Below are 17,223 nucleotides of genomic sequence, written 5' to 3'. Positions count from 1 at the left end.
GTGCGGGGGGTGCCGCGATCGCGGGTGGGGTGCGGGGGTGCCGCAACCGCAGGTGGGGTGCCAGTGATCGGGGGTGGCGTGCGTGGGTGCAGCAATCATGGGTGGGGTGCGGGGGGTGCCGCGATCGTGGGGTGGGTATCGCGGGAGGGGTGCCACTGCTGGGTGTCCTGTGACGGCGGCAGCCCGGCAGCAGTGATGTGCTACCGTAGCGGGGGGGGGGGGGGGTGCGGCGAACTAGCGGTGGGGTGCGGCGAATTAGCGATGCGGGTGCGGGGGGGGTGCGGCGAATTAGCGGTGCGGGTCTGATTATCGGTGCGGGGGGTGGTGCGGCGAATTAGCGGGGCGGGTGTGCGGCTGATTATCGGTGCGGGGGAGGTGCGGCAAATTAGCGGTGCGGGTCTGATTATCGGTGCGGGTGCGGGGGGGGTGCGGCGAATTATCGGTGCGGGTGCAATTAGCGGTGCGGGTGCGGGGGGGGTGGCGAATTAGCGGTGTGGGTGCGGAGGGGGGGTGCGGCGAATTAGCGGCGCGGGTGCGGCAAATAAGCGGTGAGGGTGCTGGGGGGGGGTGCGGCAAATTAGCGGTGCGGGTCTGATTATCGGTGCGGGGGTGCGGTGCGGCGAATTAGCGGTGCGGGGGGGGGGGGGTGCGGCGAATTAGCGGTGAGGGTGCGGGGGGGTGCGGCAAATTAGCGGTGCGGGTGCGGGTGGGGAGGGGGGGTGCGGCTGATTAGCGGTGCGGGGGTGGGATGGTGGCTGGCGGGCGGGCGGCCGATGCGGGGGAAGGAGGCTGGCGGCCGGGCGGGCGGCCGGCCGGCGAATTACCGGTGTGGCAGCCGGTGCAGGCGGAGGGAGGCTGGCGGGCGGGGTGTAAATTTGCGGTGCCGGGCTGAGCAGGGCTGAGGGAGGCTGGCGGGATGGATGGGGCGGCCGGCGGAGGTGTCGCGTTCGTTACTGGAAGTGTCAGTGTGACAGGGGCAGCCCGGCAACAATGATAAACTGCCGCTGCTGCCCCTGAACCTCCTCCTGGCTCCCACACCACTTCTGCTGCTGCCAGGGTGACAGGGGCAGCCCGGCAGCAGTGATAGACTGCCGCAGCTGCCCCTGCACTTCCTCCCGGCTCCTTCTCCACACAGTGCTGCCCGCAGGCAGTGATGGTGAAAGAAGTAGGCGGAGACTGCTGGCCAGTGTCCGCCTACTTATCGTTCAGTTGGGGGGAATGTTCCCCCTACATCTGAACGATTAGTTGGGAAAATCAAACAAGTTTGATTTTCCCAACTAGTTGGACAGACCGTTTCTGGCCGTTTTACAGCGTGTGGGAGCAAACGGCTGATAATCGTTTGCTCCCACACACTGCCAGATTATCTTTCCAACCAGCCAACTAGTTGGCTGGTTGGAAAGATATCGTCTTGGTGTATGGCTAGCTTAAGTTGACTAAGAGATTTGATAAATCTGAGTCTAATGCTAGCCATACATCAGACCAACTTTTCTCCAACACTCCAAACTTCCAACCATCCAACTTGTCTGTTCAACTAAAACAGTGCCCCACACATCTCACCAACTTTTTACCAGTGCTCCACACATCTAACCAACTTTTCATCAGACCAACCAACCTTCCAACTTCTGTCCAACTTGTGATGTCACCGAAGTAGGCGGACAGTGCCTGCCTACAGTTCTTCAGTTTTGTTTTGTTTTTTAATTTCAAAACATGCAGAAGTGTCTTTTTTTCAGTGAAACTGGGCTTTTCTTTCACCACCATACATTTATTAGATTTACTTATTTTTATACTGAACTATGGATACCAGCATGGTTGGGCTGCCAAGGCAAATATATATATATATATATATATATATATATATATATATATATATATATATATATATATATATATATATATATATATATATATATATATATATATAAGATGTAGATATTCGGCACTCCCAATGTAGTAAAATGTACAGCTTGCCTGGTGCCCTCTTTTTTGGAGGCACAAGTATTATTTATATATTTTTAAAAAGATTATTATTATATATATATATATATTTTTTTTTAAATGGAATGGGAAAACCCCGAAAAAAAATTGCGTGGGGTCCCCCCTCCAAAGCATAACCAGCCTCGGGCTCTTCGAGCCGGTCCTGGTTCTAAAAATCCGGGGAAAAAAGGGACAGGGGATCCCCCGTATTTTTAAAACCAGCATCGGGCTCTGCGCCTGGTGCTGGTGCAAAAAATACGGGGGACAAAAAGAGTAGGGGTCCCCCATATTTTTTACACCAGCATCAGGCTCCACTAGCTGGACAGATAATGCCACAGCCGGGGGTCACTTTTATACAGTGCCCTGCGGCCATGGCATTAAATATCCAACTAGTCACCCCTGGCCGGGGTACCCTGGGGGAGTGGGGACCCCTTCAATCAAGGGGTCCCCCCCCCCAGCCACCCAAGGGCCAGGGGGTGAAGCCCGAGGCTGTCCCCCCCATCCAAAGGCTGCGGATGGGGGGCTGATAGCCTTGAGAAAATTGAAAGAATATTGTTTTTTCCAGTAGTACTACAAGTCCCAGCAAGCATCCCTCGCAAGCTGGTACTTGGAGAACCACAAATACCAGCATGCGGGAGAAAAACGGGCCCGCTGGTACCTGTAGTTCTAATGGAAAAAAAAATACCCAAATAAAAACAGGAGACACACACCGTGACAGTAAAACTTTATTTCACACATGTCGACACACACATACTTACCTATGTTGACACGAAGCAGTCGGTCCTCTTCTCCAAGTAGAATCCACGGGTACCTGAAAATAAAAGATAATTATACTCATCTGATCCAGCGTCCTTATACGTAATGCCACCCCTTTAGTAGTAGCATCCTTGGGGGTCATTCCGAGTTGTTCGCTCGCAAGCCGATTTTAGCAGCATTGCACACGCTAAGCCGCCGCCTACTGGGAGTGAATCTTAGCTTCTTAAAATTGCGAACGAAAGATTCGCAATATTGCGATAAGACATCTCTGTGCAGTTTCTGAGTAGCTCCAGACTTACTCGGCATCTGCGATCAGTTCAATGCTTGTCGTTCCTGGTTTGACGTCACAAACACACCCAGCGTTCGCCCAGACACTCCTCCGTTTCTCCAGCCACTCCCGCGTTTTTCCCAGAAACGGTAGCGTTTTTTCCCACACGCCCATAAAACGGCCTGTTTCCGCCCAGAAACACCCACTTCCTGTCAATCACACTACGATCGCCTGAGCGAAGAAAAATCCTAACTTCTTAGCAAATTTACTTGGCGCAGTCGCAGTGCGGACATTGCGCATGCGCACTAAGCGGAAAAACGCTGCGATGCGATGAAATTTACCGAGCGAACAACTCGGAATGACCCCCCTTATACGTAATGTGCCCCCAGTAGTAGTACCGTCCTTATACATAATGCCCCCCCCAGTAGTAGTAGCATCCTTACATGTAATGCCCTCCCAGTAGTAGTAGCACCATCCATATACATAATGCCCCCCAGTAGTAAGAGTCCTTATACATAATGCCCCCCCAGTAGTAGCGTCCTTATATGTAATGCCCCCCCAGTATTAGTAGCCTCCTTACTCATGTAGTAGTAGCGTTCTTATACATAATGCCCCCCAGTAGTAGTAGCATTGTTATAGGTAATGCCCCCCCAGTAATAGTAGCGTCCTTATACATAATGCCCCCCCAGCAGTAGTATCGTTATATGTAATGCCCCCCCCCCCAGCAATAGTAGCGTCCTTATACGTAATGCCCCCCCTATAGTAGTAGTGTCCTTGCATGTAATGGCCCCCCCAGCAGTGGCGTCCATAAAGCGCGCACACACAGACATACCTCACACACACACAATTCACACATATATACAAACACACACACACACACACACACACACACACACACACACACACACACACTTCTCTCTCACCCTCCACTTACCAAGTCTGGCTGGCCGTCACTGCAAACTTAAGCTGTGTCTGGTCCCGTGTAGCTCCGCCCCTCTATTCCGTGTAGCTCCGCCCCCTCGTGCCGCCGTAGCTCCGCCCCCTTTTCAGGCCCCGAACTGCACAGCCCGCTGTCACAGGTGATTGGGGGGGTGGGGGCTTTTCATGCTGCCGCGTAGTAGGCGGACACTAGCAGGCAGTGTCCGCCTACTTATCGTTCAGTTGGGGGGAAAGTTTCCCCTACACCTGAACGATTGGTTGGGAAAATCAAACAGGTTTGATTTTCCCAACTAGTTGGACAGACCGTTTCTGTCCGTTTTTCAGCGTGTGGGAGCAAACGGCTGATAATCGTTTGCTCCCACACACTGCCACCAGTGGCGGTTCTTGCCACGGGCAAGCAGGACTTTTGCCCGGGGCGCCGCCTTCCGGAGGGCGCTGGCACCATCCGGAGGGAGCAGGACGGTGGCAAGATCCGCCACTGCTGCCCGCTGTGTCCGCTGCCCGCTGCCGTCCCCGGCGCCTCCTGTGAAGGGAACTAGACGCTATGCGTCTAGTTTCCCTTCGTGGAGAGTAACTGCTGAGGGGTGCGCGATGACGTCATCGCGCACCGCACAGCAAAGGTCCTCTCCACGAAGGGAACTAGACGCATAGCGTCTAGTTTCTCTTCGTGGAGAGGACCTTTTGCTGTGCGGTGCGCGATGACGTCATCGCGCACCGCTCAGCGTTCAAGCGGCGCTTTCAATGTACAGGGGGCGTGGCTCACCACGCCCCCTGTATTAGGTCACGCCCCTTTCCTGCCCGGGGCGCTCTGCGCCCTTGAACCGGCCCTGACTGCCACATTATCTTTCCAACCAGCCAACTAGTTGGCTGGTTGGAAAGATATTGTCCTGATGTATGGCCAGCTTAAGAACCAGACATGGAGGAAATCCATGGAAGATGCTTTGTCACAGGACCAGAACCCCTTCGGGGTCACAGAAACGTACATTTACCCAGATAGCAGATACAGATACCGACACGGACTCTGATTCCAGTGTCGACTATAGTGATGCCAGATTACATCCAAAACTGGCTAAGAGTATTCAGTACATGATTGTGGCGATAAAAGACGTATTATATATCACTGAGGACCCTGCTGTTCCTGATACTAGGGTCTGTATGTTTAAAGGAAAGAACCCTGAGGTAACGTTTCCTCCCTCTCATGAACTGAATGCTCTTTTCTCTATCGTCCTAGTGGATGCTGGGGTTCCTGAAAGGACCATGGGGGAATAGCGGCTCCGCAGGAGACAGGGCACAAAAAGTAAAGCTTTTTCCGATCAGGTGGTGTGCACTGGCTCCTCCCCCTATGACCCTCCTCCAGACTCCAGTTAGATTTTTGTGCCCGGCCGAGAAGGGTGCAATCTAGGTGGCTCTCCTAAAGAGCTGCTTAGAGAAAGTTTAGCTAGGTTTTTTATTTTACAGTGATTCCTGCTGGCAACAGGATCACTGCAGCGAGGGACTGAGGGGAGAAGGAGTCAACTCACCTGCGTGCAGGATGGATTGGTTTCTTGGCTACTGGACATCAAGCTCCAGAGGGACGATCACAGGTACAGCCTGGATGGTCACCGGAGCCACGCCGCCGGCCCCCTTGCAGATGCTGAAATCAGAAGAGGTCCAGAATCGGCGGCTGAAGACTCCTGCAGTCTTCTAAAGGTAGCGCACAGCACTGCAGCTGTGCGCCATTTTCCTCTCAGCACACTTCACACGGCAGTCACTGAGGGTGCAGGGCGCTGGGAGGGGGGCGCCCTGGGAGGCAAATGAGTACCTATAAAGGCTAAAAATACCTCACATATAGCCCTAGAGGCTATATGGAGATATTTAACCCCTGCCTAATTTTTCTAAATAGCGGGAGACGAGCCCGCCGGAAAAGGGGCGGGGCCTATCTCCTCAGCACACGGCGCCATTTCCTCTCACAGCTCCGCTGGTCAGGACGGCTCCCAAGTCTCTCCCCTGCACTGCACTACAGAAACAGGGTAAAACAGAGAGGGGGGGGCACATTTATGGCGATATTTTGATATAACAAAGCAGCTATAAGGGAGCACTTATTATAAGGCTATCCCTGATATATATATAGCGCTTTTGGTGTGTGCTGGCAAACTCTCCCTCTGTCTCCCCAAAGGGCTAGTGGGTCCTGTCTTCGTTAGGAGCATTCCCTGTGTGTCTGCTGTGTGTCGGTACGTGTGTGTCGACATGTATGAGGACGATATTGGTGTGGAGGCGGAGCAATTGCCAAATATGAGGATGTCACCCCCTAGGGAGTCGACACCAGAATGGATGCCTTTATTTATGGAACTACGGGATAGTGTCAACACGCTAAAGCAGTCGTTTGACGACATGAGACGGCCGGACAATCAATTAGTGCCTGTCCAGGCGACTCAAACACCGTCAGGGGCTGTGAAACGCCCTTTGCCTCAGTCGGTCGACACAGACCCAGACACAGGCGATGACTCCAGTGGTGACGGTGACAAATCAACCGTATTTTCCAGTAGGGCCACACGTTATATGATTTTGGCAATGAAGGAGGCGTTACATTTAGCTGATACTACAGGTACCACTAAACAGGGTATTATGTGGGGTATGAAAAAACTACCTATAGTTTTTCCTGAATCAGAAGAACTAAATGACGTGTGAAATGAAGCGTGGGTTGCCCCTGATAAAAAGCTGATAATTTCAAAGAAATTATTGGCATTATACCCTTTCCCGCCAGAGGTTAGGGAGCGCTGGGAAACACCTCCTAGGGTGGACAAGGCGCTAACACGCTTATCTAAACAAGTGGCGTTACCCTCTCCTGAGACGGCCGCACTTAAAGATCCATCAGATAGGAGGATGGAAAATATCCAAAAAAGTATATACACACATGCAGGTGTTATACTACGACCAGCTGTAGCGACTGCCTGGATGGGCAGTGCGGGGGTAGTTTGGTCAGAATCCCTGATTGAAAATATTGATACCCTGGACAGGGACAATATTTTACTGTCGTTAGAACAAATAAAGGATGCATTTCTTTATATGCGTGATGCACAGAGGGATATATGCACACTGGCATCACGGGTAAGTGCTATGTCCATTTCGGCCAGAAGAGCTTTATGGACGCGACAGTGGACAGGCGATGCGGATTCAAAACGGCATATGGAAGTTTTGCCGTATAAAGGGGAGGAGTTATTTGGAGTCGGTCTATCAGATTTGGTGGCCACGGCTACAGCCGGGAAATCCACCTTTCTACCTCAAGTCACTCCCCAACAGAAAAAGGCACCGACTTTTCAACCGCAGCCCTTTCGTTCCTTTAAAAATAAGAGAGCAAAGGGCTATTCATATCTGCCACGAGGCAAAGGTCGAGGGAAGAGACAGCAACACGCAGCTCCTTCCCAGGATCAGAAGCCCTCCCCGGCTTCTACAAAAGCCTCAGCATGACGCTGGGGCTTCTCAAGCGGACTCGGGGACGGTGGGGGGTCGTCTCAAAAATTACAGCGCGCAGTGGGCTCACTCGCAAGTAGATCCCTGGATCCTGCAGATAATATCTCAGGGATACAGGTTGGAATTAGAGACAGATCCACCTCGCCGTTTCCTGAAGTCTGCTTTACCAACGTCCCCCTCCGAAAGGGAGACGGTTTTGGAAGCCATTCACAAGCTGTACTCTCAGCAGGTGATAGTCAAGGTACCTCTTCTGCAACAAGGGAAGGGGTATTATTCCACTCTTTTTGTGGTACCGAAGCCGGATGGCTCGGTAAGGCCTATTCTAAATCTGAAGTCCTTGAACCTGTACATAAAGAAGTTCAAGTTCAAAATGGAATCACTCAGAGCAGTGATAGCGAACCTGGAAGAGGGGGACTTTATGGTATCCTTGGACATCAAGGATGCGTATCTCCACGTTCCAATTTACCCCTCACACCAGGGGTACCTCAGGTTCGTTGTACAAAACTGTCACTATCAGTTTCAGACGCTGCCGTTCGGATTGTCCACGGCACCTCGGATCTTTACAAAGGTAATGGCCGAGATGATGATTCTTCTTCGAAGAAAAGGCGTATTAATTATCCCATACTTGGACGATCTCCTAATAAGGGCGAGGTCCAGAGAACAGCTAGAGATGGGATTAGCACTGTCTCAAGAAGTGCTAAAACAGCACGGGTGGATTCTGAATATTCCAAAATCCCAGTTAATGCCGACAACTCGTCTGCTGTTCCTAGGGATGATTCTGGACACGGTTCAGAAAAAGGTTTTTCTCCCGGAGGAAAAAGCCAAGGAGTTATCCGAGCTTGTCAGGAACCTCCTAAAACCAGGAAAGGTGTCTGTACATCAATGCACAAGAGTCCTGGGAAAAATGGTGGCTTCTTACGAAGCAATTCCATTCGGCAGATTCCACGCAAGAATTTTCCAAAGGGATCTGTTGAACAAATGGTCAGGGTCGCATCTTCAGATGCACCTGCGGATAACCCTGTCTCCAAGGACAAGGGTGTCTCTTCTGTGGTGGTTGCAGAGTGCTCATCTATTGGAGGGCCGCAGATTCGGCATACAGGATTGGATCCTGGTGACCACGGACGCCAGCCTGAGAGGCTGGGGAGCAGTCACACAAGGAAGAAACTTCCAGGGAGTATGGACGAGCCTGGAAACGTCTCTTCACATAAACATTCTGGAACTAAGAGCAATATACAATGCTCTAAGCCAGGCAGAACCTCTGCTTCAGGGAAAACCGGTGTTGATCCAGTCGGACAACATCACGGCAGTCGCCCATGTGAACAGACAGGGCGGCACAAGAAGCAGGAGTGCAATGGCAGAAGCTGCAAGGATTCTTCGCTGGGCAGAGAATCATGTGATAGCACTGTCAGCAGTGTTCATCCCGGGAGTGGACAACTGGGAAGCAGACTTCCTCAGCAGACACGATCTTCACCCGGGAGAGTGGGGACTTCATCCAGAAGTCTTCCACATGCTGGTAACCCGTTGGGAAAGACCAATGGTGGACATGATGGCGTCTCGCCTCAACAAAAAACTGGACAGGTATTGCGCCAGGTCAAGAGATCCGCAGGCAATAGCTGTGGACGCGCTGGTAACGCCTTGGGTGTACCAGTCGGTGTATGTGTTTCCTCCTCTGCCTCTCATACCAAAAGTATTGAGAATTATACGGCAAAGAGGCGTAAGAACGATACTAGTGGTTCCGGATTGGCCAAGAAGGACTTGATACCCGGAACTTCAAGAGATGATCACGGAAGATCCGTGGCCTCTACCTCTAAGGAGGGACTTGCTTCAGCAGGGTCCCTGTCTGTTTCAAGACTTACCGCGGCTGCGTTTGACGGCATGGCGGTTGAACGCCGGATCCTAAAGGAAAAAGGCATGCCGGAAGAAGTCATTCCTACTTTGATTAAAGCAAGGAAGGAAGTAACCGTGCAACATTATCACCGAATTTGGCGAAAATATGTTGCGTGGTGCGAAGATCGGAGTGCTCCGACGGAGGAATTTCAACTGGGTCGATTCCTACATTTCCTGCAATCAGGATTGTCAATGGGTCTCAAATTGGGATCTATTAAGGTTCAAATTTCGGCCCTGTCGATTTTCTTTCAAAAAGAATTGGCTTCAGTCCCTGAAGTCCAGACCTTTGTTAAGGGAGTGCTGCATATACAGCCTCCTGTGGTGCCTCCAGTGGCACCGTGGGATCTCAATGTGGTTTTGGATTTCCTAAAATCTCATTGGTTTGAACCACTAAAAAAGGTGGATTTGAAATATCTCACATGGAAAGTGACCATGCTTCTAGCCCTGGCTTCTGCCAGGAGAGTGTCAGAATTGGCAGCTTTATCTTACAAAAGCCCATATCTGATTTTCCATTCGGACAGGGCAGAACTGCGGACTCGTCCGCATTTTCTCCCTAAGGTGGTGTCAGCATTTCATCTGAACCAGCCTATTGTAGTGCCTGCGGCTACAAGTGACTTGGAGGACTCCAAGTTACTGGACGTTGTCAGAGCATTAAAAATATATATTGCAAGGACAGCTGGAGTCAGAAAATCTGACTCGTTGTTTATATTGTATGCACCCAACAAGATGGGTGCTCCGGCGTCTAAGCAGACGATTGCTCGTTGGATCTGTAGCACAATACAACTTGCACATTCTGTGGCAGGCCTGCCACAGCCTAAATCTGTAAAGGCCCACTCCACAAGGAAGGTGGGCTCATCTTGGGCGGCTGCCCGAGGGGTCTCGGCATTACAACTTTGCCGAGCAGCTACGTGGTCAGGGGAGAACACGTTTGTAAAATTTTACAAATTTGATACTCTGGCTAAGGAGGACCTGGAGTTCTCTCATTCGGTGCTGCAGAGTCATCCGCACTCTCCCGCCCGTTTGGGAGCTTTGGTATAATCCCCATGGTCCTTTCAGGAACCCCAGCATCCACTAGGACGATAGAGAAAATAAGATTTTACTTACCGATAAATCTATTTCTCGGAGTCCGTAGTGGATGCTGGGCGCCCATCCCAAGTGCGGATTATCTGCATAAATTGTACATAGTTATTGTTAACTAATTCGGGTTATTGTTGAAGGAAGCCATCTTTCAGAGGCTCCGCTGTTATCATACTGTTAACTGGGTTTAGATCACAAGTTGTACGGTGTGATTGGTGTGGCTGGTATGAGTCTTACCCGGGATTCAAAATCCTCCCTTATTGTGTACGCTCGTCCGGGCACAGTACCTAACTGGAGTCTGGAGGAGGGTCATAGGGGGAGGAGCCAGTGCACACCACCTGATCGGAAAAAGCTTTACTTTTTGTGCCCTGTCTCCTGCGGAGCCGCTATTCCCCCATGGTCCTTTCAGGAACCCCAGCATCCACTACGGACTCCGAGAAATAGATTTATCGGTAAGTAAAATCTTATTTTTGAAAAGGCTTGGGAAAATCCTGACAAAAAGATACAGGTTCCCAAAAGAATTCCAGTGGCATATCCGTTCCCCTCTGGGGACAGGGAAAGGTGGGAGTCAATCCCCACGGTAGACAAAGCTTTATCGCGTCTATCCAAAAAGGTGGCGCTTCTGTCCCCTGACACTGCAGCCCTAAAGGATCCTGCGGATCGTAAGCAGGAAAATACACTGAAATCCATTTATGTCACTACAGGGTCGCTACTCAGGCCGGCCTTTGCTTCGGCATAGGTGAGTAGCGCTATTGGAAAGTGGGCAGATAACTTGTCATCTGAGATAGATACCCTAGACAGGGATAGTGTACTTTTGACTCTGGGTCATATCAGGGACGCTGCAGCATATTTAAAAGAAGCTGTATGGGATATTGGCCTTTTGGGATCAAGGGCCAATGCCATGGCTGTCTCTGCAAGGAGAGCGTTGTGGTTACATCAATGGAATGCTGATGCTGACTCTAAGAAGGCGATGGAGTCTCTACCGTTTAACGGTAAGGTCTTGTTTGGTGACTGCCTCACTGACCTGGTGTCTACGGCCACCGCGGGTAAGTCTTCATTTTTACCTTATGTCCCTGCACAGCAGAAGAAATCGCCTTACTATCAGATGCAGGCCTTTCGGCCCAATAAATTAAAAAAAGGACGTGGGTCCTCCTTCCTTGCTGCGAGGGGGAGAGGATGGGGAAAAAGTTCACAGGCTGTGGCAAGTTCCCAGGAGCAGAAGTCCTCTCCGGCTTCTACCAAATCCACCGCATGACGCTTGGGCTCCTCTGCGGGAGTCCGCACCGGTGGGGGCACGTCTCAAACTCTTCAGTCAGGTCTGGGTGCACTCGGACCTGGATCCTTTGATAGTAGACATAGTAACCCAGGGGTACAAGTTAGAGTTTCAAGATGTGCCCCCTCACCGATTTTTCAAATCGGTCTTGCCAGCTTCTCTTCCAGAAAGGGAGATAGTAAGCCCTGCGATACTAAAGTTGTGTCAAAATCAGGTGATTGTCACGGTACCCCCGTCTCAACAGGGGGAAGGTTTTTATTCGAGCCTGTTCGTGGTCCCGAAGCCGGATGGCTCACTCAGACCGATTCTAAACCTAAAATCCCTCAATTTCTTTCTGAACAAATTCAAGTTTAAGATGGAGTCTCTACGAGCACTGATCTCCAGTCTGGAGGAGGGGGATTTTATGGTGTCGGTCGACATAAAAGATGCCTACTTACATGTCCCCATATATCCGCCACATCAGGCTTTCCTGAGATTTGCTGTGCAGGATTGTCATTACCAATTTCAGACGTTGCCGTTTGGTCTGTCCACGGCTCCGAGGATTTTCACCAAAGTAATGGCGGAAATGATGGTTCTCCTGCGCAAGCAGGGAATCGCAATTATCCCGTACTTGGATGATCTCCTCATAAAGGCGAGGTCCAAGGAGCAATTGTTGAAGAATGTTGGCCTTTCACTGACGATTCTGCAACAACACGGTTGGCTCCTAAATTTGCCAAAATCACAGTTGGATCCAACGACACAGCTGTCATTCCTGGGTATGATTCTGGATACAGAATTACAGAGAGTTTTTCTTCCAGTGGGAAAAGCTCTGGAAATACAGAACATGGTAAAACAGATTCTGAAACCGGCAAAGGTGTCAGTTCTTCACTGCACTCGGTTGCTGGGGAAGATGGTGGCGGCCTACGAGGCCATTCCGTATGGCAGGTTCCATGCCAGGGTGTTTCAATGGTACCTGCTGGACCAGTGGTCCAGGTCTCACCTGGACATGCACCGGAAAATAATTCTATCTCCCAGGACCAGAATTTCCCTTCTGTGGTGGCTGCACAGTTCTTACCACCTGGAGGGACGCAGGTTCGGGATTCAGGATTGGATCCTGGTGACCACAGATGCAAGCCTCCGAGGCTGGGGAGCAATCTCACTGGGAAGAAACTTTCAGGGAAAGTGGTCAAGCCAGGAAGCTTGTCTACACATAAACATTCTGGAATTAAGAGCCATCTACAACGGCATACTGCAAGCAGAACATCTTCGAGGTCTGACGGTCTTGATTCAGTCAGACAACGTGACAGCAGTGGCGTACATAAACCGCCAAGGCGGAACAAAGAGCAGAGCAGCGATGGCCGAGGCCACGAAGATTCTTTGCTGAGCAGAAAGACATGCAAGCGCTCTGTCAGCAGTCTTCATTCCAGGAGTGGACAACTAGGAAGCAGACTTCCTCAGCAGACACGATCTCCATCCAGGAGAGTGGGGTCTTCATCAAGAGGTCTTTGCGGAAGTGACAAGTCGTTGGGGAGTTCCTCAAGTGGACATGATGGCGTCCCGCCTCAACAAGAAACTTCAGAGATATTGTTCCAGGTCAAGGGACCCTCAAGCGATAGCGGTGGACGCCCTAGTGACACTGTGGGTGTTTCAGTCGGTATATGTGTTCCCTCCACTTCCACTCATTCCAAAGGTGATAAAAATTATAAGAAGAACAAGGGTTCAGGCGATCCTCATTGTTCCGGATTGGCCAAAAAGGGCCTGGTATCCAGATCTTCAGGAGTTGCTCATAGAAGATCCCTGGCCTCTTCCTCTTCGGGAGGACCTGTTACAACAGGGGCCGTTCGTGTATCAGGACTTACCGCAGCTGGGTTTGACGGCGTGGCGGTTGAACGCCAAATCCTAGCCCGAAAGGGTATTCCCAGTGAAGTCATTCCTACACTTCTTCAGGCTAGAAAAGAAGTAACGGCAAAGCATTACCACCGTATTTGAAGAAAATATGTGTCTTGGTGTGAATCCAAGACGGCTCCTACGGAAGAATTTCACCTGGGGCGTTTGCTCCATTTCCTACAAGCAGGTGTGGATGAGGGCCTAAAGTTAGGCTCTATTAAAGTACAGATTTCGGCCTTGTCGATCTTTTTTTCAAAAAGAATTGGCCTCCCTTCCAGAAGTTCAGACCTTCGTAAAAGGCGTGCTGCATATCCAACCTCCCTTTGTGCCCCCAGTGGCACCATGGAACCTTAATGTGGTGTTGCAATTCTTGCAATCACATTGGTTTGAACCTTTGCGCAAGGTTGAGTTAAAATTCCTCACTTGGAAAGTGGTCATGTTGTTGTCCTTGGCGTCTGCAAGGCGAGTATCTGAGTTGGCGGCTTTGTCTCACAAAAGCCCATATTTGATTTTCCATGCTGATAGAGCGGCGTTGAGAACTCGTCAGCAATTTCTGCCAAAAGTGGTTTCATCATTTCATGTGAACCAGCCAATTGTGGTGCCAGTGGCTACTGACGCCTTGGCGGAGTCAAAGTCTCTCGATGTGGTCAGTGCTTTGAAGATCTATGTCGCCAGAACGGCGCAGATTAGGAAAATAGAGGCTCTGTTTGTCCTGTGGGCTCCCAACAAGATTGGGGCTCCTGCTTATAAGCAGACTATTGCGCGCTGGATTTGTAATACAATTCAGCAGGCTCATTCTATGGCAGGATTGCCGTTACCGAAATCTGTGAAAGCCCATTCTACCAGAAAGGTGGGCTCATCCTGGGCGGCTGCCCGGGGAGTCTCGGCGTTACAACTTTGCCGAGCTGCTACTTGGTCGGGTTCAAACACCTTTGCGAAGTTTTACAAGTTTGATACCCTGGCTGAGGAGGACCTCTTGTTTGGTCAATCGGTGCTGCAGAGTCATCAGCACTCTCCCGCCCGTTCTAGAGCTTTGGTATAAACCCCATGGTTCTTGAAGCATCCCCAGCATCCTCTAGGACGTATGAGAAAATAGGATTTTAATACCTACCGGTAAATCCTTTTCTCTTAGTCCGTAGAGGAATGCTTTGCGCCCGTCCCAGTGCGGGCTGTATCTGCAGATTGATTATTGTTACGCTCATGTTGCGTTGAGTTCAGTCAATCTGTGACTGATGTTGGTCATGCCGTTGCATGCATTGTTGTTGAATGCCATGTTGTACAGCGTGTTAGTGGTGTGAGCTGGTATGTATCTCACCTTAGTTTAAAATAATTAAATAAATCCTTTTCCTCGAAATGTCCGTCTCCCTGGGCACAGTTCCTATAACTGGAGTCTGGAGGAGGGGCATAGAGGGAGGAGCCAGTTCACACCCATTCAAAGTCTTATAGTGTGCCCATGTCTCCTGCGGATCCCGCCTATACTACATGTCTGCATGTCCGAGTCACATTCTGTATTTCAATCCAAGGCAATTGGCGGATCCTGTATGAATGATCTAGTTCACAGGTTCTCAAACTCGGTCCTCAGGACCCCACACGGTTCATGTTTTGCAGGTCACCTGTAGATTTTTAAAATGTGGCAGTTGGTGATACACAGTGCAGCTGCCGGGTGAAATGGAAAACGTGAACCGTGTGGGGTCCTGAGGACCGAGTTTGAGAACCACTGATCTAGTTTCATACCAAAGGGTCATACGGAAACACTTATGTATTTGCTGTCTCATTTCTATGGGTAAGGTGTCTATGTAACTTTCCCAAACTGAAAAAAAATCCTCAGCTTGCGAATCTTTGTGAAGTGTAGTTTCGGTCCATTCAAGTTTAAACATTTGGAATAGTTTATCTTTAAACATATTAAGTGATGGGGGCGTGGAAGAGATCCATTGTTGTAATATGCACTTTCTGGCTACCGAGGAGACAAACAATAATAACTTTTTACATCCAACTGAAATCTTTGGAATGTTTGGCAAAAATCCGAGGACTGCCCACTCTGTGGTCACTGATAAAAAGTTCACCAGGTGGTCTTTCATAAATTGTCTTATCGTCAACCAGAAACGCTGAATCATGGGGCATTCCCATAGGCAATGGTATTGTGTTGCTTCAGGACAGCTACACTTGTGGCACGTAGATGTGTTAGTCCTACCAATTAATTTACAGCGGTGGGGAGATAAGTAACCTCTCTAAAATATTTTGAAAAACATGTCTTTGTAGGATGTGGCCGAAATTGTTTTGATAGAATATAGGAGAGTCCTCAGAACATCCCCTTCCTCTAGGTTGGGGAAATGTGCTTGCCACTTGGTGATACCCGTTTGGAATTGACCAAGATGATAGGGCAATCGTAATATATTATAAAAATAAGTTATGGCTTTTCTGGAATAATTCACATTTAAAAAGGCTTAATCCAGTGGATTACGCCAGTCCTCCTCGCTTAAAAAACCTAATGGCTAGTGAATAGTGAACACCCAGTCTTGTGCACAGTAATTACAGAACCTCCAACCTGGCGACTGGTGAATAACAGGCTTCTGGCCTAGTGGCTAGTGAATAGTGAACCCCCAGTGTGGTGCATAGTGATTAGAGAACCACCAGCCTGGCGACTGGTGAATAGCAGATTTCTGGCCTAATGGCTAGTGAATAGTGAACACCCAGTCTGGTGCACAGTGATTACAGAACCTCCAGCCTGGCGACTGGTGAATAGCAGATTTCTGGCCTAATGGCTAGTGAATAGTGAACACCCAGTCTGGTGCACAGTGATTACAGAACCTCCAGCCTGGCGACTGGTGAATAACAGGCTTCTGGCTTAGTGGCTAGTGAATAGTGAACACCCAGTCTGGTGCACAGTGATTACAGAACCTCCAGCCTGGCGACTGGTGAATAACAGGCTTAGTGGCTAGTGAATAGTGAACACCCAGTCTGGTGCATAGTGATTAGAGAACCTCCATCCTGGCATCTGGTGAACATCAGGCTTCTGGCTTAGTGGCTAGTGAACACCCAGTCTGGTGCATAGAGATTACAGAACCTCCAACCTGGTGGATGGTGAGTTGCTAGCTTCTGGCTTAGTAGCTAGTGAACAGTGAACACCCAGTGTGGTGCATAGTGATTACAGTGCCGTTGCGGTTTGCTAGATGTAAATGGTTCCTGTTGGCGGCTGTTCTATCTTGCAGAGATGAAGCTGCTGTGATGAGCCCATAACAGCACCTTTTATTAATGCAGTGTAGTTTTGTTTGGCGTATAGTGTAAAATTGCACATAACATAGCATGCACACTGCAGATCTGTGTAGCCTACGTGTGGATGATGGATACAGATGTATGAAAATCACTGCAGTTCACAGACTGTGTGATGTCTTTAAAGGGAAAGGGAATATTCTAATGAAACAAGTCGTTTGTGTTTAGGGTTTAGGAGAGATGTCAGCTTATTCAGCCCTCTGCTAATTGCAGCATGAAGTAATTATTAGAAATTAGTGCCAGTTCACTGGCCCAAACACAAGACTTGGAAGTGATGGGTGTACGCTTGCTGGCCTCCTGTATGAACCAGACAGAGCTGTCCCTATTTTATATATATAAAACAATGTGTGTATATATATATATATATATATATATATATATATATATATATATATATATGCACATTATATGTGTATACTGCCCTTGTTTTGTAGGCCCGATCCCTCCTGCCACCGTCGGAGCA

At 49.8% G+C, this 17,223-nt stretch overlaps 1 protein-coding gene across 7 annotated transcripts in view; it reads left to right on the top strand.

The window, feature by feature from the left end:
• The window catches only part of EXD3 (exonuclease 3'-5' domain containing 3), a 347,667-nt gene that overhangs the window by 131,736 nt on the left and 198,708 nt on the right, over positions 1-17,223 (top strand). The window lies entirely within an intron of this gene.

The sequence above is a fragment of the Pseudophryne corroboree genome, chromosome 8, assembly GCF_028390025.1.
Source record: "Pseudophryne corroboree isolate aPseCor3 chromosome 8, aPseCor3.hap2, whole genome shotgun sequence".
Classification (NCBI taxonomy): domain Eukaryota; kingdom Metazoa; phylum Chordata; class Amphibia; order Anura; family Myobatrachidae; genus Pseudophryne; species Pseudophryne corroboree.
Note: the sequence above shows the minus strand (reverse complement) of the source record. Positions and strands in the feature narration are given on the sequence as shown.